Below are 23,361 nucleotides of genomic sequence, written 5' to 3' on the forward strand. Positions count from 1 at the left end.
AATGCAGACAGGACGGCAGGTTTGGCTTTGACCTTTTTTTACTCCATCCATGTACTTAGGCCCAAAGCCCACAACATCACTTTTAAAGATCTGTAGAAAATCTTATTCAGACATATTTCTATAATGTCCAAATTTTGGGCCAGAAAGTAGGAAGTATGTGGGATGTTCACCCACAATTTTCTGTGGCTGCACATTCGAATCTAGTTCCTCGGTGGTATAGACAGGACACCCAAGCTTCTGGTTACATCTATGATTGTCTGTAAAAATTGTTGGTTCAAATTTCCATTTACTTTGACTGCCTCCTAGCAAACCAATCTATTTGCTATTGCCTTCTGGGCAAAATGCCTGGGCTTTGTAAAATTAAAAACGAACTCCTATTGAAAAGAAAAAATAGACCCAAGGAAAATACATATCAATTGTTGGTGTTCCTCACTGAGTGCATTTTCCACAGCAATGATGTGGAACCTCTGGTTAATTTCAGGAGCATTTTCATTTGGGGGAGACTGCTCTAGTAACAGCTCACGGTTGTCTGTTTCAGGACTGCCCCGAATGTTTTTATTCTGCTACCATTGTGTTCAATTGCCATGGACAAATGATTGTTTGCCCCCATTACTTCTGCACAAGCCATCTCTGGATGCCTCGGGATTGTTTTTTGTGGATGCTATGGAATCACCCATAAGCCAGTGTAAATCCTAAACATAACTACCCTGTCCCCAGGTAGACATGAACTAAAAACATTTCTGTCAATTAAATTCAATAAAGACTTGGACAAAATGCCCTCTGACTTTCTGAGGCTGCCTTTACTTTGAAAACTGCCCAGCAGGTGTATGAAAAGCAACAACCAAGAAACGTAGAGCCTTAAGAAGGCAACACCCCTTTTAAAAAACATAATTGCTGAGCTCATCAAAGAAACCACTCACGAAGGTCTTGTGCCCCCAAAGCTGCGGGGGGGGGGGGGGGGTGCAGTGTCCTGCTGAGCAAAGAAAGACTCTTTCACTGTTTATTTTGGTTACGGTTTCTTATTCTTAACGAGAAGTGAATCAATTAGCAGGACAAATGACACGGCGGTTAGTCACGGAAGGGAAAGTATGATTAGCTTCATTAACTCGGAGCACCCTTCCAGCTCGCACCTAGAGTTGCTGCCGGACGAACTGATGACTAATCCTGCCAGGCAACGCTGCGAGGTCTGGACACTCACCTCTGAGACTCAGGCCCCGGCAACACCCTTTGAATGACCGCTGGTGCCCCCGAGCCCACTCGCCTCCACGTCAGGAAGCAGCTCCTGCATGAGGCGAGGTGCGGGGGTGGGGGATCCCTTCCCAGCCGCACCCTTCAAAGTTACCGGGAGTGACACCTAAACAAACAACTTTCCCGGATGGATCTCAGCGGCTGGTCGAGGAGGTCCGCGCGTGGCGCTCAGCCTCTGCGCGCAGAGCCAATGGGCTCCTCCAGCCAAGCCCCTCCTCCCTGCACCTTTCCCGGCGGGGAGAGGGGAGGGTCGGCCTGGGTTCCCTTCTTAAGAAGTCGCACCGGTCTGTCGAGCTGCGATCGGCGCCTCCAGCCGCCTCTGCCGGAGCGGGCACCGCCGCCCGCGGCCGCGGTGAGTCACTGTTGGGGAACGAGGGGGCGGGCGCGGGTGTGAGAGAATGAATGATGTCAGGAGCGCGCAAGGCGGCGGGCGGGGAGAGCGGGCCGCGGCCGCGGTAAACAGCCAGCGCCGCGCCGGGCCCAGCGGGGCGGGGATTCCCCGCCCTCCGCGCACGGAGCCGCCCGAGCCGGAGCCCCGCCGGTGCTGCAGCGCTGCCGGGAGCGGCCTGGGGGCGGCGGCCGTGGGAGGGACCGGAGAGCAGCTTCCCTCGCGGGACCGCGGCGCGAGAGGGCGAGACGCGGAGCAAACTTTCTAGCGGCTTCGGTTTGCGGGTGGCTGCGGCCGAGGGGTCCGTCCGCCAGCAGATCCTCCGCGGGGTGCTGGAGCCTGTGGCCGGGGAGCAGGTAAGGAGCGCCCGGAGGGGCCGGGGAGGAGGATGGGGTGGGGAGCCGCGCGCCCTGCGAAGCGCGAGGAGTGGGGAGGCGGACGAACCACAGAGACGTGGTTCCAGTCGGGCCCCCACGCGCGCCACCCCAGGGCATCTTTTCTTGATTTTGCCAGATTGAGGATGGATGTGGGGCTGGTTTCTTTGCTTTGAGCATCAGCTCATTCATTTGCAACCATTTCGGGTAACTGGGTCCTGGCGTTGGAAGGACGCTTAGCCCATAGGTGGTCCAGAGACACTCCGGAGAGGGCAAGGCTGAATTCAGGTGGTGAAGGAGGAGGGACTGACTCTTTTTTCCTTTTGAGAGGCACTTGCTGATGATACGTGGACAGTAATGACCCGGCTCTGGGCAGCCCACGCTGAATGAAACATTGCAACGTTTGGCCGTCCCCTTAAGGAAAGACTTGGTTTCTCAGCGCAAATAGGTGGGAGGGAACTGTCTGTCTTTCTGAGAGATGGATAATTGTTACTAACCCGCGGCTACATCTTGAAATAACCGGTGTCAAGTCCTGTAATCTTTTATTGGTCAATCTTCGTCATTCTTCTATTTTATCTTGCCTGCTCTGATATGACCTTAAAACCATTTTGACAGGCATTTTAAATTGGCCAAGAGATCTGTTTAGTGTCTCTTAGGCTGAATCTCATAGGTTAGGTGTGCATTTTGAATTTAAACTTAACTTTTCAAATCCTTGGTTCACCCCTCCTCCCATCTGTTAATCGTGGGTTCTCAGTTACTTGAACACTCCGATCTAGTAAAATGGGACTATATCTAAGGACTTCAGAGGACTGGAGGACGATAGTGCAAAGGAGCTATAATGTCTGGCACAAAGGAGACCTCGGCAAATTACTGTTTATGTATAAATAAGAGGATGTTCCAGGGGCTCAGGTAATAACCAGTTAATTTCCACAAAACTTTCTACTTATAAAGCTGTGCCAGCGGTTCTCAACCTGTGGGTCGCGACCCCTTTGGCGGTCGAACGACCCTTTCACAGGGGTCGCCTAAGACCATCCTGCATATCAGATATTTACATTACGATTCATAACAGTAGCAACATTACAATTATGAAGTAGCAACGGAAATAATTTTATGGTTGGGTCACAACATGAGGAACTGTATTTAAAGGGCCAGAAGGTTGAGAACTACTCTCTGAAGTTTTGTATGTGCAATCCTTGGGCAGGTTCCTAGGAGCAAGAAGTGATGTCTACATTCTGAGTGTGTATACCAGGACGGGAAACACTTCAATGTAAACTCCTGAAAGGTGTTTGGGTCCCACCTCGTATTAAGGGAACTGCCATTTAGTGTTTAAACAAGGTCAGAGCAGTGGCTGGAAGTGAACACCTGGCATTTGGAGGAAGGCTACATGTGTGAAAAATGCTCAAACTTTATCCTTCACCTTTAAAAAAGTATAAGCTGTGCAGACTTTCCTTTTTACAGCCCTTCCCTTGGTTTGATGATAGCCTTGCTTCCCAATAGTCTTCTGGTTGAAGTGTTTTTTTCATGAGTTAATATTTAATTTGATTTCTTTCGTTTCGTTTTTAAGTGAAGCTGGTTGACATAGGAACCTGGAAGGAAACACTTGGGCACCTTTGCATTGCTGTCTCTTGGTCTTCATTTCTCTTCTTGCAGAATCTCATAAAAGCCCTAGGAAATATTTGGAAGAAGCTTAAGCACTTGCTCAGGTTATTAAAAACATTTGTTCTTCTGATTGCTACAACTTTTAGGGTTAAAGGTCACAGGTGCCCCTGTTGAGAGTTCTTGAGCAGTGGCATCCAGAAACCTGACATTAACTAGGTGGTAACTTACTTGCTGAATTACTTTGAATGAGTTACTCAAACTCTCTGGGATTCTTGTGGGACTTTGAAAAAAATGGTATAGGGTAAAATGGAAATAATCTTATATCCATTAACATAGACAATGGAATACAAGTAAGACCTTCTTCTTTTTAAAGAAGTGATACTTTGAAGTGAGATGTTTTCTGTGTGTGTGTGTGTGTGTGTGTGTGTGTGTGTTAAAGAACAATTACTAAGAATTCTAGACAGTTTCAAACTAAAGATAGTCTACCTATCCTTTTTAAAAAATATATTTTTATTTATTTTGGAGAGGGAGAAAGAGATAGAAACATCAATGATGAGAGAGAATCATTGATAAGTTGCCTCCTGTACTCCCCACATTGGGGATCGAACCCACAAGGAGGGCTTGTGCCCTGACCAGGAATCAAACTGTGACCTCCTGGTTCATAGGTTGACACTCAATCACTGAGCCACACCGGCTGGTCAAGTCTACCTATCTTTATCCAATTCTCATATGGGGGAATTGAAGTCTCTATTTCTAACTGCCGCTATCAGACATTTAGTCAATTCATCCAGTTGGTGAACATTTAGTGAGCAACTACCATTCCAGTCACTGTGCTGGGTACTATGGATGCTAAGCGCACTTACTGTCCTTGGGGGTTACAGTCTACTAGAGAGAACCCTTAGGCTTTGATTATGGAAAGGAAAAGAAAGTGTCAAGAAGGAGGAGAGGGGTGGAGCTGGGAGGAAACTAGAAGTGATTACCTTATCTTAGGCTTTTCCCCACTTGATAATGAAAGTTCTAGTGGCATTCTAATGGGTCTTGAAGTGGGGCTCTTAAATTACGGGGCTGAACAATGTAACTATGCCTTGCTTTACCTAGTTTATTATAAGCCAGTTTAGCCTTCAGTTAAATAATTTAAATGTTCTAGGGCAAACTTGTTTAAATGAATTCTGAAGGGTAAATTCAATTCAACCAAGATTTATTTATTGTGAGCAAAGCACTATGGTAGATTTTTGAAAGAATAATCACTGTATGTGAATATTCCAATTCATTAGTATTTCCCCATATTAAGTAGTATGATACTTATAGAAGTTTAAAAGTACAAGTTAAACAAATTAGCCACCACCCAGAAAAACACTTATCACTATAACTTCAAATTCTTTTTTACCCAATGAACATATAACACAAAGAGCGAGCATGTATTGAGCTTACTGTTAGCCAGCCAATGTGCCAGTTGCTCTATACACCGGGATCTCCTGTAATCCTCACTCTAGTCTAGCCCTATGAGGTAGATACTATGATTATCTCCTTTTTTTAAAAAAATATATTTTATTGATTTTTTACAGAGAGGAAGGGAGAGAGATAGAGAGTTAGAAACATCGATGAGAGAGAAACATCGATCAGCTGCCTCTTGCACATCTCCTACTGGGGATGTGCCCGCAACCCAGGTATATGCCCTTGACCGGAACCGAACCCGGGACCCTTCAGTCCGCAGGCCGACGCTCTATCCACTGAGCCAAACCGGTTTCGGCTGATTATCTCCTTTTTATTGAAGAGAAAACTGATTTAGAGAAATTAAGTAACTTTACTGAAGTTACACAGCTAGAAAGTTATTCTCTACAAAACTGGGTTCATTCTCTACATACTACTTTGTAACTTACTTTTTTCCCCCACCCAAATATGGACATCTTTATATTATCAAAATACTCCTACAACATCATTTATAGTTTTCTATTATATATCTAAATCTCAACAGTTCTTTTGTTTCCAGTTTTCACTAATTCATTTTTTAAAATTTTAGTTAATTTTTAGAGAGAGAAAGGGAGGGAGTGAGGGAAGGAAGGAGGGAGAAAGGTGGGGGACAGAGACGGAGAAGGAGAGAAACATTGATTTGTTGTTCCACTTATTTAGGCATTCATTGGTTCATTCTTGTGTGCCTTGACTGGGATCCACCTGCATCTAACCAACTGAGCTACCTGGCCAGGGCAGTTTTCACTATATTTAGCAACTCTGTATTAAATATCCTTCTACCTATATCTCTGGACACATCCATGATTATTTTAGTCATTTTAAAAAAGTGATTTATAATGTTTAATTTATCTGCCCTTTAAAAAACCATACTCAGAATTAGAAAGCTTTCTCCTTTTTAAAATTTAAGAGTTTTGGTTTCTGTGTCCCTTTAGTGTTTCTAATAAGATGTCAGCAATAGGATCAACATTCTCTGTGGAGCTGCACAATAGGTCAATAGCTCATTACACAAGGGGTTTATCTGATGGAAACGGAACACACAGGCTTTCTGAAAGAACTGTTTGGGTTTGTGTTATCGTTGTTAGCCCCATGGAGCAGTGCTGACCGTGCCAAGCAGCTCTCGAAAATAAAAACGACTTCTTCCGTTTGCTTCCTTAGGTACCCAGTAAGGTGGACAGGTTACATTTTTCAGATATTGCGTTTAGCAGATTTATCACTAGGTTTAAAATAAAGTCCATAAATTTTAATTAGGTCACCTTTTTTCTTTAAAAAGAAAAAATTTTACACATTTGTGGGTTGATCTCTTGAAAGGTATACCATTAGTAAGACATTTTGGGTTGATTTAATGAATTCATTAGCTAATTTTCATTTTGTTCTGTGGCTAGAGCGTCCTGGGTTCAATTCCGGTCCAATCAGTGTGTTTCTCTCACATTGCTGTTTCTCTCTGTCTTTCCCTCTCTCTTCCACTCTCTCAAAAATCAATGGAAAAATGTCCTCGGGTGAGGATTAAAAAAAAAAATAAATAAATATTCTCAAGTTTTACTATAATATCATGCCCTCTTTGCTACTCCAAGTCAAAAATTTTAATGGTGCTTTGGGTTTATTTTTCCATTTTCAGTGCTAGTTACTTTATCCTGATGGTTTTGATAAAGGATGCTGGAATATGAGTGGTGTCCAGTTCAGCCTCTTCATACAGAAACCATGATCAGTTCAATTTATTAATTTCTAATAATGACTTGTAATTGGAAGTAGAATTTAGAGAAATAGTTAATAGAATTATATGTACATAGGATAATCCCTTATTTGCTGAGTGGTTTTTCCTTACTGCCAAACACCAATTCGATTACTTGCTTACAATTCAAAATTCAGCCTTACAGTTTTGTGTCTTAGTGTCATAGTTGCTTAAAACTTTCGAACCAACTTGTGCACATTCTTAGATTTTTTTTGAAAAAGAAGAAGCAGCATTAACTGGATTGAGGCCCTTGTATGTGCATCTTTTAAAAATATATATGTATATTTTTATTGATTTCAAAGAGGAAGGGAGAGGGAGAGAGAGAGAAGCATCAATGATGAGAGAGAATCATCTAGTAGACTGTAACCCACTATTGGGGGATTGCGTCCACAACTCGGCATGTGCCCTGACTGGCATCTAAGACTTCCTGGTTCATAGTTTGGTTAATGCTCAACCACTGAGCCATGCCAACCGAGCGTTTGTGCATCTTTTCTTTCATTATACCCCTTTGTACTGTTTTAAAAATTTAAATAAAATCACATAGTAAAATTGTTAAATGGGAGGGGAATGAAAGGTAATAAATTCAAGGCCCAAGAGGCAGAAAAGACAGCCAACTACTAAAAGTCAAGTCTGGTGAAACGACAGAAGGGCTCTTCAGGTATTTGCCACTTCTCGGCCTGGTAGGCCTGGGCTGAGGATGGGTAGTGATACATTTCTGCTGTGGGAAGGGAGATGCCTAGGTGTCAGGGCCAACCTCAGGCAACATTGAACAGGAGCTGAAATACCGACCTTAAGCATCCTCAACTCTAAGTTTGCCCACCATACTTGCCCACCCCCAGAAAGTGCTCTGTGATGATCTGAATAAAGGCGAATTACTGTTCAATTGAAGCTGTGGAACTGGAGGTATCGTATTTATGGAAAATTGAGGAATAAGCATCCATCCCTGCACTTTAATTCACCTCTTTGAATTAAGATGATTAGCAATGCAAAATACATGATAAGAAATAAACTTTTAGAAAGCTTTTCTACAAATTGGGAGGGGCTGAAGGGAGGCGTGGCCCAGAGGTGGGAAAAGAACTGCGGAGAGGAAGATGGGACGAAGCCAAATGCACATTCCTCGAGGGGTGCGTGTCCTCTCAAGGCCTGGGAACCGGCTCCTCCTGTTGGAACCGGAGCCATGTGGTATGATGCTCGAGGGCCTGGCAGGGGTGTCGGCTGTCTCTCGGCTGCTTTGCCCATGACAGTCCTGGGAAGCCACCTCTTGACATGCACCCCAGCTACGTGGGTTAAGGATACTTCTCCTTATCTGGGAACTATTTTCATTAGGTAGTCTCATCTACAGCTGGATACACTGTGAAGGAACGAGCTGTTTTATTTAGGGGTAGGGAAGAGGATCAAAGAGTAAATGGTTTTGGGTCATGGACTGCTTAACTCATGGGGGTGCCATGGAGGGGGGGAATACCTTTAGATAGCACCCCATGTCCAAAGAGTTGTGGAGACCTTTCAGAAAAAGACTGGCAGCAGTAGTTGGAAGTGAAGGTAAGCCTTTGAAACGGGCCACAGAGAGAGGCCAAACACTCAAGTTGGTTCTCCAAGCTTCCTCAAACACAGAGCTGGAGGCAGGGAAGTAAGATGGCGAGGGTTAAATAATGGTGTAGGGCCTCTGAGATAGGAGTGAGTGGAGAGCCAGTGAAATGCTGTCTTCATCTTCAGACAGGCCTGCAAGACAGAAATTGTGTTATCTCCACTGTGGAGGTAGCAGCCTGTAGAAAGGTTAGTGTACTCAAGGCTGCAGAGCCGGCAGGAGGTGGAGCAGAGCCAGCGGATTCTAATGCCCAAGATCCTTCATGGCTTTCGGTAAGGTCTCCACTGGTTTCCGAGGTGTGGCTGGTTTGTTGGGATATGTTTTTTGCACGGGATTGTATGTCTACCACCCCATTTCCTGGAATGTTTCTCTGGGCTGTGCTGCCTAAAGATCATTAAGTAATGCCACAAAGCCTGCCTGCTTCCTTAGGCCAGCACAGACCTGAGTCCTAACACCACCACTACTTACCAGTAGGTGACCGGGGGCAACTTTCCCAGATGAATCTCCATTTCCTGGCTGTGAAATGGAAATAAAGTAGTATTTACTTCATAAGATGAATGTATGAGCGATAATGACTTTCTGTGGCTAAAACATTGAGAATAATGCCTGACTCGTATTAATATGGAGTTGCTTAGCTATTGTTATTTTATTTTTTGCACAATAAGCTGCACCTCTAACTTTGAAAACAAAGGGCTCAATCTTATTACCTAAAAAAATGAGATTATTACAGTATTTCTCATTAAGGTGGCTTCCATATTTTAGGATTAGAGTATCTATTTGTCACATCTTGCCTTGTACTGGTAGGGTCCGGATCCTACTCCACGCTCCCCTCCTCCTTTCCTTCCGGGTTAAAATGAAAATATTGAAGTTGATTGTACACTGCCATTGAATTCAAGAACTTTTATAAGAAGTTTATGAGATCACTGTGAATGCTGGAAAGCTTTCAGAGCTGCAATCACAATATGCCGGGCCTCTCAGCGGATGCTTGTTGGTGTAGCACAAATGCTACTATCCTTGCAGAGCTCAGCCTTCTGAGGAGTATTGTACCATGAACACCACTGTCCCAGAAAATGCCGGGGCCATTAAGAATCACAGACCCTACTGTCCTCCCCAATGCTCTGCGTCTTTCTTTAGGAGGCCTGAGACGGTGTATGTAACACAGCTGCAGCTGCTGCTGTTTTCTGAGATTTGCATTTGTTCAGCGGGTTGCTTCATCATCCATTTATTGCTTACCGAACTTTAATACCAACAAAGGGCGTTGTTTATGTTAAATTATATATATATCTGTATATCTGAGTGTGTGTGTGTGTGTGTGTATTAGCCCCATGGAGCAGTGCATATATCCTCTATGATAGATTAGTTAGTGCTGAGAAATACATTCCCTTGGTATATAGCTTGATTGGCAAGTTATGAGCAGCAAACAGGAACATTTAAAAGTTTACTTTGAACAGATACTTACAGAGCTTACTATATGTGAGGATTTGTTTTGAGCACTTAGAACTGTTAGTTATTTACTCCTCCTAAATCACTGTGCAGCAGATATTATGCCCATTTTAGGGTCTCTATTTGAAACAGAGGTTAAATCACTTGCCTGTGGTCACACAGAAGAATTAGGTTCTGAAGCAGACTGTTTGGCTTTCAGAGTTACTAACCACTACACTTGACCGTGGAATCTAGTGTGTATCTCACAGTTTGGGCCCTTTCAATTTGTAACTTTATCAAAGGAAAAGTCACACCTGTTCAAACAACTTATGATTGTCGAACTCCTTATGATTTACTGTGTGGAGGATTACAACTGGGTCATAGATTTTTCGCTCTTGTTATTGAAAGATACCAACGCTATATTTTCAATATGGTATGACCAAACATTTCTGTCTAAAAGCTTCTGAGTGCACTATCAGGCCTGGTGGTGGTCTGGGAAGGGGGCGATGTATTCTCCCCTTCCACTGTTCGGCACACTCAGCTCAGCGAGAAGAGCTGCAGATTACACCGACTATGCTAGCAGTATTTAATTTTGTTTTTAGTTCCAGGGCTTTCACCTATTATAAATTAAAGTAGTTAAATATCCTTATTTGAGGAGAGTAGCTTGTACAGGTGAAATTATTTGGCTGTTTTCTCATTACGATTGAAGACAGAAGACAGAATAATGGTCCCCCAGAGATGGTCACATCTTAATCTCCAGAACATGGCAAGGGGGAAGTAGAGGGGCCGATGGAATTAGGTTGCTAATCACATGATGCTACGACTTGGAGACTACCCTGGGTTTTCTGGGTGGACCCAGTGAAATCACGAGGATCCTTGGAAATGGAAAAGGGAAGCAGAAGAGTCAGAACCAGAGAGTTGGCATCATTAGAAAAACTCAGACAGCCATTGCTGGCTCTGTAGGTGGAAGGGGGCCATGTGCCAAGGATTACACAAGGTGTCTAGAAGCTGGAAAAGGCGAGAAAATGTTCTCCCCTAGATTCCAGAAAGAATGCAGCCCTGCTGACACTTGGTGTTAGCCCAGACAGGCCTGTTTTATACTTCTGACCTCCGGAACTGTAAAAAGATAAATTTGTTTTGTTTTAAGCCACTAAATTTGTAGTAAGTTGTTACAGGAGTAACAGGAAATGAATACAGAGTGTTACTAGAACAGTCTACGTTTTGATTTGTTCCTTAAGCCAGCCCTGGGAAAGGGCTGCCTAATCTCATGATGTAGTTTCTAGTCCCTTACCTCTCTTGTCTAGGAAGTTCTCAAGACATGGCTTTGTGGGTGTAATGCCCTTCATGACTGACTCATTTGCTTGCATTTTATCCTCCTCAAGCAATTATTGGTTAATAACTTATTTTTCCCTGTCAATATTCCATAGCAGATGAAGGTGTCTTGGCTATGTTCATGATCAAGTAACTTCCTTCACCAGTAATCTCCCAGCAATCTTGATAAATTAATATATTCATGTTTTCTGTTGCATCCTTGTTAATACAAATCAGATATCCAGAGCTTATCTCTCCTGGGTGAACCGATAAAATAGTTTCTGAGCTTACAAAGACCCGACCCTGGACCAGTTGCTGACCTGCCCCCAGAATGTAACCATCCTCTAAGAACCCATAGCAGTGGATTTCATACCAAAAAAATGTCCTTGGCCCCTGGGCAAGCCACTGTTCTCACAAACTTCTCAAGATAATTGCCTTGGATTTCACAAATGGATTGACTTTTTAAAATACCTGCACTGCACAGATGGCTGAAACAGGGTCCAAGCCATCCTTAATCCTTTCTGAAATTGATTAATGCATTCAACACAGTTTTTTGAGCACTTGCTTTATGCTAGACATTATTTTTGATTCTAGGGATTCAGTCAAGGTTTCTTCCTTAATGGAGATTGAGTTTATGTGTTGAGAGAGAAAAGAGTGTTTGTTGAAAAGGGAGGTTGAGCAGATGATAAGTGAGTAAAACCAATAAACACAAGATAAGTGCAGATTTGGACTTCTTCAAAGGAAACAGTGAAACAGTAGAGAGTGGGAAACCTGTAATAGCGTCGTCAGGAAAGGTTTGTTGGAAGAGGTCAGACTTGCACTAAGATAAGAAGGATAAGTAGACCCAGTAGAGGGAAGAGCATGCGCATCTGCCTGGGGAGGGAAAGCGCTTGGTCACACAGGGAGAGGGAGGGAGGCCAGTCTGGCATCAGGGTCTGGGCAGAAGAGGGGTGAGAGACGAGGTGGCGAAGCAGGCAGGACCAGGTTGGGGAGGGCTTGCAGACCTGGGAGTGTGAGTCTCATTCCAGATGGAATGAGCGGGCATTGTGAAGTGATACAAGAAGGAGAGGGATATGATCTGAGTTACATTTGTAACATCTAGTTTAGCTGCTGCTGGGGGGAGTAGGAAGGGATAAGAGTAAGGAGACCAGTTATGAAGTTCTTGGTAGCATTCTACACGAGAAGCGGTGTGGCCTGGTGTAGAGGGGTAGTATTGGAAGTGGGGAGCAGTGGATGGATTTGAGAGGTTTGGAGATAGAATCAACAAGACTTACGGAGATAGGTTTGGATGGGTGACACGAGAGAATAGGAGAAATCAAGCAGAACTCCTTGTGTTTTGGTGGGTGACGGGGGTGTTGTAGGGAATAGAGTTCTGTTTTGGCCAGTGGTTAGTTGAGTTGCCTATTAGTCATCTTAATGGGGGTGGATGTCCAATGGCCAGCGGTGATTGAGAGACCTACATTCAGGGACAAGATCAGGGCGAGAGTTATGCCAGCCTGGAAGTGGTATATAAGGTTATGGGAAATCTAGAATCACCTGGGGAGATTTTGTAGGCAGAGCAGAGAGATAGCGATCAGGCCCCGGAGGAATAACAGAGTTATAGATCAAGTCGGAGACCGTGGAGTAAGCAGTGAGTAGGAGGAAGACCAAAAGAGCCGTGTTACAGACGCCAACATTATCACGTGTTTAAAGCAAGGTGGAGTAATCGTTTCTGTTGTAAGATCTTGAGGAGTTGAGTAAGATGAGAACACAGCGTCCGTTGGGTTTTGCAATGTGGAGAATTTCTCTAAACGGTGATCTTGTCAGGCCATACTTAGAGGAGTGATTTAAAGCACAGACGAAGGGACCTCCAGCATCCCCTGTGGGGAACTTTCCTCACTCCCTTCTCCCCTTCACCTGTGTGGGGAGGTGTCCCCTCTTTGTTCCCGAGTCCTTAGGCCTTTCTCTGTCACTGGAGTCTATACCATAATATGATTTTTCTGTTGCAATTATGTTCCTTCTAGAATTTTTTTTTTTGTGTGTATTTCCTAGCGTGATGCAGACATGTTTCTGAATTAATGAGCTGAGTACTCTCAAACACTACTTTTTGGTTTGTATTAGTTACACCTGGGTTGTATCAGGCAGAGGCCAGTGAAGAGCAGGTTTTCCTGATTCCCAGTCTGCTCCCTCTGCCTTCTATAGCTGAGGATGGCTTTGGCCCAGGATTGTGCCCCTCCCTCCTCCTCTCCCCCTCCTCCCGCCTTCACCTCACCAGTTGTCAGTGCTTGATTTGGAAGGTTCGCTTAGCTCAGTGGTCGGCAAACTCATTAGTCAACAGAGCCAAATAGCAACAGTACAACGATTGAAATTTCTTTTGAGAGCCAAATTTTTTAAACTTAAACTATGTAGGTAGGTCCATTGTTATTAACTTAATTAGGGTACTCCTAAGGCTTAGGAAGAGCCACACTCAAGGGGCCAAAGAGCCGCATGTGGCTCGAGAGCCGCAGTTTGCCGACCACGGGCTTAGCTCTATTCCTCTCAGACCTCCTACCTTCTCGGGAGTCACATGTGAAAACTTATGAAAATCACTTTCGTGCTCCAGAAACCTCATCTCTTCCCACCCCTGCGTTCTTTCGGTGAAGTCACTGCAGTTACTTCATACATTTCACCATTTTCAAAACTGGATTTGCCCCATTGCATACTTAAATGTCTTAAAGGCCTGGTAGCAACTGTCCTTAGCAACTCAAAAGGGTGCTTTTTATCAACTTCTCCTTTTTTGCCCCCCTTGGTAGGTATTTTCCCAGCAAGGCTGTGTGGAAGTGTTTTTTTCTTCTACACGAATATCGCTTTGTTTTCCACTTCGTTATCCTCCTGTTGCAACACCCCAATTATACCAGTTGCTGTGGAGCTGTTAAGTGTATTGCTAACAATGGAGCTTATTCCTTTAGGTGGAAGAATAGAAGCAAGAGGAGGATTTTAATTTTGTTTTTGTGCAAATGTTTCCTAGTAGCAAAAATAACTAAGTGATACTAGAGACCGTGGTGCAGAAATGTCTATATGGGATCGACTGATGTTTTTAGAAAGGATTGCTTTTCTTAATTAAATAAAATATTTACTTAAGCTTCTGGTCCTATTAGAGATTAATTTTATATTTTAATCATGGACTGTCTTTTAATATCCTTTGTTTAATAGGATGTTGCCTCGTCGGGACAAAATGTTTTGTAGATTTCATCTTTTAAAATTTATTTCTTAAAACCTTAAAAAAAAAAAAAAACACTTTACTGCCGTGGCTGGTGTGGTTCAGTTGGTTGAGCACCATCAGGTGCACCTAAATTGCCGGTTTGATTCCTGGTCAGGGCACATGCTCAGGTTGCAAGCTTAATTCCCATCGATGTTTCTCTCTCTCCCTCTCCACCTTCCTCTCTCTTTTCTCTTTCCTCTCTTTCTTCCCCTACCCCCTCTCTCTAAAATGAATAAAAAAATAAGATCTAACTTACATTTTTTTAAAAAAGCCACATTTAATAGAGTACTGAGGGAAAGAAGTATTTTTTGTTTTAATCCACATAACTTTTATATCTAGACAAGGATATTAGCGAATTATATACTTACTAGTGGCCTGGTGCACAAAATTTGTGCATGGAGGAGGGGAGGGGAGTCCCTCAGCCTGGCCTGCACCCTCTCGCAACCCAGGACCCCTTGGGGGATGTCCGACTACTAATTTAGGCCTAAACTGGCAGTCGGACATCCCTCTTGCAATCTGGGATCGCTGGCTCCTAACCACTCTGCCTGCCTGATCGCCCCTAACTGCTCGCCTCCCTGCCTTCCTGATCACCCCTAACTGCCTCTGCCTCAGCCCCTGCTGCCGCAGCTTCATCCGGAAGGACATCGGAAATGACGTCCAGAAGGTCGTTCAGCTGTCTGGTCTAATTAGCACATTATGCTTTTATTATTATAGATATGCATACATATACACACATATGTGTATATATTTGTGTATATATTTTTTCCAACTAAACATAGTTTCGAACTTGCCAAATATCTTGATGCTGTAGAACACTGGTTCTCAGCCTTCCTAATGCCTCGACCCTTTAATACAGTTCCTCATGTTGTGGTGACCCCCAACCATAAAATTATTTTCGTTGCTACTTCATAACTGTAATTTTGCTACTGTTATGAATCGTAATGTAAATATCTAATATGCAGGGTGTATTTAGGCGACCCCTGTGAAAGGGTCGTTGGACCCCCAAAGGGGTGGAGACCCACAGGTTGGGAACCGCTGCTGTAGAAAGACACATAGTTGTTGTTGTAGGCAAGTCAGAAGAATTGTCATCTTCCCATCTCCTCATGTTACATTTTCACTAAGATGTGTTTCCCTGTGAAGATGCCTGACCCGGCTCCTCCTAAGTGGGCAGAAGCTATTTCCAGGGCGGCGAAACGGTTTGCTGTTCGACTCGAAACGCCTCGCCCTGCCTCTAGTTTGATTTCCCTCTGCCCAGTGTACTTGCTCAGCTCTCGTTCACGTCCGCTTTCCCCCTGCCTGTGGATGGCGTACATCCTAGACCGTTCCATGGCCTCTTCTCTCGATTAGCAGCTCAGTTATTGACGCACCTGAAGGGAGGAGCAGCAGCCACTGGAATTAAGAAAGGAAAGGTCTTTCAAACTCTTGGACTTCTTGAGTAAAAAATGTCATTTTGATATTCAATCTTACATGTAAAAAATATTCTTTCCCCATCCCATCCCCCTTAATATCAAGGTTATTATTATAAAAACTCTAAAAATCCTAAAATTTTTATAGTTGACCATAGATTTTGGAGAAAATTCTGACAGGTTATGCTCTGGGACTAAGGAACCTTGAAGTGGTTTTAAATGAAAGTAAGAGTTAGTAAATTGCTGGGATTGGAGACCATCTCTTGGGGTTAATCTCTAGAAAAGGGTCCCGGCCCACCCTTTGGTATATCAAGAGAATGAAAGTTGGTGAAGAGGAAGGGCTTGGCAAGAGCCAGCGAACACCTATTCTGTGCCAGCTGGGTGTACTCTTGTACACAAACAGACACGGTCCTCCCCTTTGTGGAGCCCGCGGCCCCGAGTGGGAGACAGCCAGTGAAAAAAGGAAACAGGCACATAACCACAGCCTGAGAAAGCAAAAGATGGGGGAGACCTATGCTAGACAGTGGTCAGGAAAGTACCTCTTTGAGGAAGGAACATTAAACTTGAGAAGGATGAGAAGATGTAGTTGGAATCCAAGCAAAAAATCCATGCTGTTGGTTGTGTATCAGGTGAGACTAGGTTAGGTAATTTGTTCCGTGTAATTTAGCCAATTAGTAGCAAATATAAAGTGCACTGAATTTCTCTGTCAGTGTTTCTCAACATTTTGTTTTCGTTGTTGTCTTTGTAGACAGGTTTTCCTATTTCCTCCGGCTCTGTCCCTGCCCCCGCCCCCCTAAATTATAATGTCTTTTGGAAGATCACAAACCATTTTTTTTTCACCCTTAGAGCACCAATTTTCACCATGGAGAATGCACACTCTACCAGTTATTGTCTGTGGGGCTTGTTTGGGGACAATCAGAAATAGACTTTTGTTGGGTTTAATCTAGTGTCCTTGGATCTTCAACTGGATTTTAAGTTCCTTGAGATGGAGACCATCTCTAGTAGGGACAGCCGTAGTAATAGATGATGCCACTTACATGGTACTTTTTTTTTTTTTAAATTAGCCATGAGGTTGGGAGGGGTAGAATAAAAGTAAAGCAAGAAAAAACCTTAAATAGTGTAGTTAGTCTAATTTTATATTTAAGTATATTTTTATCGATTTCAGAGAGAAAGGGAGAGGGGGAGAGAGATAGAAACATCAATGGTGAGAGAGAATCATTGATCTGCTGCCTTCTGCATGCCCCTGCTGGAAAGGTGGCGATTCATCAGTGTCTTTAATCCAGTTTGGTGCCATTTCCAGGACACTCCGGAAAGAACCAGGTTCAGGAAGGCGGTGATTGTCAGGGGGAGGAGTTCAGGGTGTATTGGGCATCGCAAAGTTGCAAACTTAGGAAGATTAATTTGGCAGACTCATCCCATACGTTTCTGAAGTGCGATGACAATTGTGACAAGGGATAAAAAGGAAAAACCTGACTCATAATGGTTTCTTTATTTCAGAAGCAGCATAACATTTATTTGCAAAAATAACTTTGTAGGCACCAAGAAGAAAAGTAAACTAAAGATATAGAGTACTAGTAACTTTTTGGAGAAGGAAATTAGGGTGATGATAATGGTTCTTTATCACTGAGTTTCTTCTATCATTAAGGTGGAGATTATACACGTCTAAAAGACATGGGTTTGTTAAGGATAATTCATGTTATATATTTTATGTTGGGAGGAATATATTTGAAGGAAGCTATATTCTGGATCTTCTTCTCTGTATCTCTCTCTGTGTGTTAATATGTGTGTGAGAGAGAATTTAGATGAAGCTAGTTCTGGTTATTTGGCAAACAGTGATGGAAACTGGAGTAAAGAGTACTTATCTTGCCCTGACCGGTTTGGCTCAGTGGATAGAGCATCGGCTTGTGGACTTAAGGGTCCCGGGTTTGATTCCAGTCAAGGGCATGTACCTTGGTTGCGGGCACATCCCCAGTGGGGAGTGTGCAGGAGGCAGCTGATCGATGTTTCTTACTCTCTATCCCTCACCCTTCCTCTCTGTAAAAAATCAATAAAATATATTTTTTAAAAAGAATACTTAACTTAATGAACTGTCTTTTAATTTTCAGTTGTGCAGTCAATGAATTTTAGAGGTAGGCCCAGTCTGTCAAACAGACTTAATAAATTTTACAGTGATTGCTTCCTTTTATTGTTTCTCCATCGACCATTAGTCACATACCCAGTGGTGTAATGTAAACTACATTTTCCCCTTCTCTTAATCTTTCTTTTTTGTTGTATTGTTTTCCTTCTTAACAAATCAGTTGCCTTTAGTAGGCAAGCATGGAGCAGAAAAATTATGAAACAGCAGCCAGAAGGATAAAATTTATAAAAGTCCTTTCTAAATGGTTTAATAGAAAAGACAAAATAAAGGTAATATATGATGTCAGTCCCTAAATTTCATTTCTGTTCTTTTTTTTTTTTTTTTTTAAAGAGGGAAGGAGAAGCCAGGGAGAGAGAGATTGACTCCCACACTCGCCCCCACTAGACCAGGAATCGAACCCACAGTCTTTTGGTGCATGGGACAATGTTCCAACCAACTGAGCCACGCTGGTCAAGGCTCATTTGTGTTCATTTTTTACCCCATTTGCACAAGCAGTTGAGCCCCTGCTTTACTCTGCCATCATCAATAAGGAAATGAGGCTGGTTTTGTTTGTTTGTTTGTTTGTTTTAAATGATGTACTTGAAACATTTCTAAAATGCTATTTGTAAAACTTAGGGTTGCGTACATACTTTTTTATGTAAGTAATTAACTGGGTATTTTTGAATTCTAAGACTCCTTTGACATCTTCTGACATAAAACTGAAAAAGAAGGAAAGATTGACAAAATGCTTTTTTAAAAAATATATTTTTTTATTGATTTCAGAGTGGGGAGAGAGAGAAACATCAGTGATGGGAGAGAATCGTTGATTGGCTGCCTCCTGCAAGGCCCCTACTGGGGATCAAGCCCACAACCCAGGCATGTGCCCTTGATCGGAATTGAACCCAGGACCCCTCAGTCCGCAGGCCAGTGCTCTATCCATTGAGCCACACCAGCTGGGGTGACAAAATGCTTTTTTTTTTTAATATATATTTTATTGATTTTTTACAGAGAGGATGGGAGAGAGATAGAGAGTCAGAAACATCGATGAGAGAGAAACATCGATCAGCTGCCTCCTGCACACCCCCTACTGGGGATGTGCCCGCAACCCAGGTACATGCCCCCGACCGGAATCAAACCTGGGACCCTTCAGTCCACAGGCCGACGCTCTATCCGCTGAGCCAAACCGGTCTTGGCACAAAATGCTTTTTAAAAAAATATATTTTTATTGATTTCAGAGAGAAAGGGAGAGGGGGAGAGAGAGATAGAAACATCAATGATGAGAGAGGATTGCTGATCTGCTGCATTCTGCATGCCCCTACTGGGATCTAGCCCACAACCTGGGCATGTGCCCTGACCTGGAATCCAAGTGTGACCTCCTGGTTCATAGGTCAATGCTCAACCACTGAGCCACACTGGCCAGGTGACAAAATGCTTTTTTTGAATCACTTGCCGTCAAAAAATATTTTTATTTATTTAAATGAGATTAGATTATATTCTAAAGAGAATTTGGGTTGACTCTTTAAACATAACCAGAATTTAATAAATAAAGCTCTCTGATGAGCCGGCTTTATTATTAACTATTTGTTTATAAGCCATGAGTATTACTAGCAGTTTCTAAATATTGTTTCTGGAAATGGAAGCTGTGGAAGTAGTGTAGTGTCAGCGGAGAATTGCCATGGACACAGTTGTCAGTGAGATGCAGAAGAAGCTGAGGGTGTGACTACAAGGGAAAACTGGAGGTGGAGCTCTGAGATCTAGTCCTTGGTCCGCATCCTTTCTATGGCTGCGTTCACAGGAAAACGCTCAACACCCTTTACCCTTTGGATTGGGACTGAAGAGTAAAATTACTGTGCAGTGGAGCGCTACTTTACAAAAGGCATTTGGGTGACCAGCCAGTTTCCCCATGTAATTATGAACTACAGATAGAATCCACAGAAGCCCTCAGGAGGCTGTTTGAAATTGAGATGTTTTAATTTAAAATCACATGGAACTTTGCAAATGGCAGAAAAATATCTTTTGGGACCCGGCCATTGTTTCTGTAGTCAGATTTCTGTCTTATTGGCAGATACATTTCATGTTAGCTTCATCTTCTTAGCTGATAGCAAGGCTGTTGGTTCCTTGAGGCACAGGCTTGGGAACTTGTCACTTAGGGAGCTCCAGGAAAGGGAGCCTTTGGCTGTGAGAATACTCTGAAGGGATGTTGTAAAGATGTCATCTTGGAAGCAAAGTAGATCTTATGTGTAGTTTCATCAGGGTACAGTTTTGCAGATGGCACATAGTAGATTGGTGCTAAGCCCCTCCCTATATGTGCTTGGGCTGCATGCTGAATAAAGCCTTTAATGTCAGCAGGCATAGGATGTGCCCTGCCATCTGGTATACAAAGCATCGCCTTCATGTCTGCTGGAATGAATATGGACATAGACTATGAAAACCTGTGGGGGCAACGATGGAATTACAGATCTGAACATGTCACAGCACAAATAGGAGTGTTGCCTTGACCACAGATGTTGTTTCATCAGCATTAAGCAGTGTTTAGAATGTTCTCTACATTTAGAAGCCTCAAGTGCTTTTGAATTATAAGGCGAATTTAGATCAATGGTTGTGCTTGAGCAAATTGTCATTTGTGTGTGTGTGTGTGTGTGTGTGTGTTTTAATCCTCACCTATAGAGTGAGGCCATTTTTATTTTTCCATTGATTTTTAGAGAGAGTGGAAGGGGGGAGGAGGGAGAGAGAGAGAGAGAAACATTGATGTGAGAGTGACATTGATTGGTTGCCTCCCACATGCGCCAGTAAGGGTTTGGATCGAACCTGAAATCCTCTAGTGCACAGGCCAATGATCTAACCACTGGGCACGCTGGCCAAGGCCATTGTCATTTGTTCTTTTTTTTTTTTTTTTTTAATAATTTTTATTTCTTAAAGAATTACAAAGAGTATTACATATGTCTCCTTTTTTCCCCACCTTGACATTCCCCCGACCCCCACCCCCCACCCCCCCCCCCCGCCCCGTGTCTTGTGTCCATTGGTTAATCTTATCTGCATGCATATAAGTCCTTCAGTTGGTCTCTTAATCCCCCCCGCAACCCTCCCCAGGCTTCCCACTGTAGTTTAACATTCTGTTCAATGTTGCTCTGCTTCTGTATCTACCCCTGTTCATCAGTCCATACTGGTCCCCTTTATTTGTCCCAACCTCACTGGAGTAGTCTCAACCTCACCAGGGCCGTCTGAGCCTCACCAGGGCCGTTTCAACCTCACCGGGGCCGTCCCTACCTCACGGGGGCCGTTTCAACTTCACCGGGATCGTCCCTACCTCACGGGGGCCGTTTCAACCTCACCGGGGTCGTCCCTACCACACCGGGGCCGTTTCAACCTGACCCGGGTTGTCCCTACCACACCGGGGCCGTTTTGACCTGACCAGGGTCGTCCCTACCTCACGGGGGCCGTTTCAACCTCACCGGGGTCGTCCCTACCTCACGGGGGCCGTTTCAACCTGACGGGGTTGTCCCTACCACACCGGGGCCGTTTTGACCTGACCAGGGTTGTCCCTACCTCACGGGGGCCGTGTCAACCTCACCGGGGTCGTCCCTACCACACCGGGGCTGTTTCGACCTGACCAGGGTCGTCCCTACCTCACGGGGGCCGTTTCAACCTCACCGGGGTCGTCCCTACCTCACGGGGGCCGTTTCAACCTGACCGGGGTTGTCTCTACCACACCGGGGCCGTTTCGACCTGACCAGGGTTGTCCCTACCTCACGGGGGCCGTTTCAACCTCACCGGGGTCGTCCCTACCACACCGGGGCCGTTTCGACCTGACTGGGGTCGTCCCTACCTCACGGGGGCCGTTTCAACCTCACCGGGGTCGTCCCTACCACACCGGGGCCTTTTCGACCTGACCAGGGTCGTCCCTACCTCACGGGGGCCGTTTCAACCTCACCAGGGTCGTCCCTACCTCACGGGGGCCGTTTCAACCTGACCGGGGTTGTCCCTACCACACCGGGGCCGTTTTGACCTGACCATGGTCGTCCCTACCTCACGGGGGCCGTTTCAACCTCACCGGGGTCGTCCCTACCACACCGGGGCCGTTTCGACCTGACTGGGGTCGTCCCTACCTCACGGGGGCTGTTTCAACCCCACTGGGGTCGTCCCTACCACACCGGGGCCGTTTCAACCTGACCGGGGTTGTCCCTACCACACCGGGGCCGTTTCGACCTGACCGGGGTCGTCCCTACCTCACGGGGGCCGTTTCAACCTCACCGGGGTCGTCCCTACCTCACGGGGGCCGTTTCAACCTCACCGGGGTTGTCCCTACCACACCGGGGCCGTTTCGACCTGACCAGGGTCGTCCCTACCTCACGGGGGCCGTTTCAACCTCACCGGGGTTGTCCCTACCTCACGGGGGCCGTTTCAACCTGACCGGGGTTGTCCCTACCACACCGGGGCCTTTTCGACCTGACCGGGGTCGTCCCTACCTCACGGGGGCCGTTTCAACCTCACCAGGGTCGTCCCTACCTCACGGGGGCCGTTTCAACCTCACCGGGGTTGTCCCTACCACACCGTGGCCGTTTCGACCTGACCAGGGTCGTCCCTACCTCACGGGGGCCGTTTCAACCTGACTGGGGTCGTCCCTACCTCACGGGGGCCGTTTCAACCTGACCGGGGTTGTCCCTACCACACCGGGGCCGTTTCGACCTGACCAGGGTCGTCCCTACCTCACGGGGGCCGTTTCAACCTCACCGGGGTCGTCCCTACCACACCGGGGCCGTTTCGACCTGACTGGGGTCGTCCCTACCTCACGGGGGCTGTTTCAACCCCACTGGGGTCGTCCCTACCACACCGGGGCCGTTTCAACCTGACCGGGGTTGTCCCTACCACACCGGGGCCGTTTCGACCTGACCGGGGTCGTCCCTACCTCACGGGGGCCGTTTCAACCTCACCGGGGTCGTCCCTACCTCACGGGGGCCGTTTCAACCTCACCGGGGTTGTCCCTACCACACCGGGGCCGTTTCGACCTGACCAGGGTTGTCCCTACCTCACGGGGGCCGTTTCAACCTCACCGGGGTCGTCCCTACCACACCGGGGCCGTTTCGACCTGACTGGGGTCGTCCCTACCTCACGGGGGCCGTTTCAACCTCACCGGGGTCGTCCCTACCACACCGGGGCCTTTTCGACCTGACCAGGGTCGTCCCTACCTCACGGGGGCCGTTTCAACCTCACCAGGGTCGTCCCTACCTCACGGGGGCCGTTTCAACCTGTCCGGGGTTGTCCCTACCACAGCGGGGCCGTTTCGACCTGACTGGGGTCGTCCCTACCTCACGGGGGCTGTTTCAACCTCACCGGGGTCGTCCCTACCATACCGGGGCCGTTTCGACCTGACCAGGGTCGTCCCTACCTCACGGGGGCCGTTTCAACCTCACCGGGGTCGTCCCTACCTGACGGGGGCATTTTCAACCTGACCGGGGTTGTCCCTACCACACCAGGGCCGTTTCGACCTGACCA

At 45.5% G+C, this 23,361-nt stretch overlaps 1 protein-coding gene across 3 annotated transcripts in view; it reads left to right on the top strand.

Annotated features, from left to right (window-relative positions):
- The first annotated feature begins 1,498 nt into the window (after positions 1-1,498).
- The window catches only part of SGMS2 (sphingomyelin synthase 2), a 95,927-nt gene continuing 74,064 nt past the window's right edge, over positions 1,499-23,361 (top strand). Inside the window, exon 1 of one of the 3 annotated variants that reach the window (XM_070433444.1) lies at positions 1,499-1,600. The gene's annotated coding sequence lies outside the window, so the exon portion shown is untranslated. Of the gene's footprint in view, positions 1,601-1,824; positions 1,993-7,732; positions 8,666-23,361 lie in introns of those variants that run through there. The other 2 variants (XM_070433434.1, XM_070433455.1) reach the window with 2 other exon arrangements.

Source organism: Myotis yumanensis, unplaced genomic scaffold (genome assembly GCF_028538775.1).
Source record: "Myotis yumanensis isolate MYYU_CA2020_CCGP unplaced genomic scaffold, mMyoYum1.0.hap1 SCAF_1, whole genome shotgun sequence".
NCBI lineage: Eukaryota > Metazoa > Chordata > Mammalia > Chiroptera > Vespertilionidae > Myotis > Myotis yumanensis.